Here is a 2,106-nt window from a genome sequence, read left to right as displayed (position 1 = left end):
ACCGTCCACTCTCTTACCCCGCTCTCCCCCGATCGCCCCTCCGGCTCAGCCCTCTCGTCGATTGCTTTCGATTGACTGACTGGTGGATGAATCGATCGATCGACCTCTCATGCATATGTACAGATATTATGTGTCTACGTTTTATAGGCGCAGCTTTTTCTTCTTCTTCATTTCCGCCCCTCCATACGTGTCCGTTTGTGTTCTCTTTCTCTCACGTTTTTGTTCGTCGATCCTCCATGCAGCCGCCGCTCGAGCGAGCGAGAAAACGAGATAGAGGTGTAGAAGTAGAAAGAGAGAGAGAGAGAGAGAGAGGAAAAGAGAGAAGGAGGAAATCGGGATCGCGGACGGGAATCTCGCGGGAGATTTCTCTGTGTTGTTGGGTGATCGAGAACGACGACGGGAGGAACGGCGTCGCGACCGCGACGCAGGCGTACGCTGCGTCCCGGTCGTCCACGCGATCCTTGCCGCGCGACTGCGATCGACCGGGGTCTCGTCCTGGAGGCGCGATCGAAGCCGCGTGGGGCTCGCGCTCGGTTCGTGCCGGAAGTCGACAGGTGTCCTGCGACCGCAGGCCTCGGTCGCAGGACATCTTCCTCCGGCACGTCTGGTGGACGCGAGTCTCCTCGGCGTAAATCGCCCTCAGGACCAGCCCCCCGCACCCTACGATTCCCCCGCACGATTCGCCTGTATTCGTTTCGATGCAGACGCGAGCGCGGGGATGACCGTGACGGAGGAGAAGGAAGAGAAAGAGGAGGGACTCTCCTCGATTCGGAGCGGAACTCTACTCTCGCGAGGTGTGAGTGCACTCCGAGAGAGGGGCAACCCGCTCCTCTCCCGCTTCACCTTCTCCTCCTCCCGCGGCGCCGTCGTCGCGCGACGAAATCGTCAGAAGCGTCCCGCGCAAAATTGCGTCCGCTCGAGTTGTCGCCGCGAGATGAGCAGTGTTTCGATTCGAACCGCGGAGCTTCCGTCGCGAATTCGATCGCCGCGGATCCGTTAAGAAGGGGGAGAGATGCACGACCCGGCGCGCATCTCATCCTTGAGCGCGAGGGATTAAGGGATCGATCGGGAATCGCGTCGGGCTGCGCGAAGATAAACGGAGGTGCGCGAGCGATGGCGGGCTGCATTTATTATGACTGAGTTTCTGTTTGTTGATTTAGCTGTGCGAGCGATCGACAGCTCGAAAAAGGCAAGCAAATCTCACAAGAGTGGGAGATCTCCATACATGACAGTATATACAACGAATCCATGCACGTTCTCGCTGTACCTGTATGAACCGTATATACATATATATCTATATATATATACATACGTGATTATGGCCTCTATATACCCATTCGCCTACATATTATATATATATATATATATACCGTATCTTGCTGCTGCTTCTTTAAACGTAAGCTTTAGATTGAAAGAAAACAGACATTACACACACGTACATTCATACACACATAGGCGTACATATACGCGCGCGCGCAAAAACACACACACACACACGCGCGGCCACACACAGATGACACGCTCAAGTACACGATAGATGACCACACCAGTCATTGCAACAACACAACCACCAACCACAACAGTCGTATGTATATGTAATAACCATTACAAGGAATTCTGGAAACAAGAAAGTACAAATAACAGACAAGTGACACGTACGGAGGCATTTTATTGAGAAGCCGCTCGAGTCGCTGCTGTTTGTTGAACTGATAATATAGAGAGGGTTTAGAAGAGAAGTAAACGCAAAGAGAAAGAAAAAAAAATAGAGTAAATAAATAGATAAAACGAGAAAAAAAAGTAAAAGCACAGTAAAGGGAGGAAACGAGGGAGGAGAGAAAGGGGACCGAGGGGTGGGAAGAGAGGAGGGAGGAAACCCGACGCGACGCGCCGTTTCGAGGATAAACAAGGATAAACCGTATTCCAAATTGAATCGGTTGCAACGATTAACGAGCGTCCTTAACCCTTTAACTGGCCCGAGAAAGAAAGAAAGAGAGAGAATCCACGCTCGCATTCGCCGAAGCAGTCACGTGGAACACGTGCTATCACACAACGCCGAGATAATCGTGAAAAGCGATACCGAGAAAATTATACATGTGTACATACGCG

General features: G+C 51.8%; 1 protein-coding gene across 4 annotated transcripts in view; it reads left to right on the top strand.

Annotated features, from left to right (window-relative positions):
• LOC116847323 (homeobox protein onecut-like) overlaps window positions 1-2,106 on the top strand; it is a 125,288-nt gene that overhangs the window by 84,119 nt on the left and 39,063 nt on the right. The gene's annotated exons all lie outside the window — the stretch shown is intronic.

The sequence above is a fragment of the Odontomachus brunneus genome, unplaced genomic scaffold (genome assembly GCF_010583005.1).
Source record: "Odontomachus brunneus isolate Ranch 3 - 2012 unplaced genomic scaffold, Obru_v1 Obru_scaffold_076, whole genome shotgun sequence".
NCBI classification, from domain to species: Eukaryota; Metazoa; Arthropoda; class Insecta; order Hymenoptera; family Formicidae; genus Odontomachus; species Odontomachus brunneus.
Note: the sequence above shows the minus strand (reverse complement) of the source record. Positions and strands in the feature narration are given on the sequence as shown.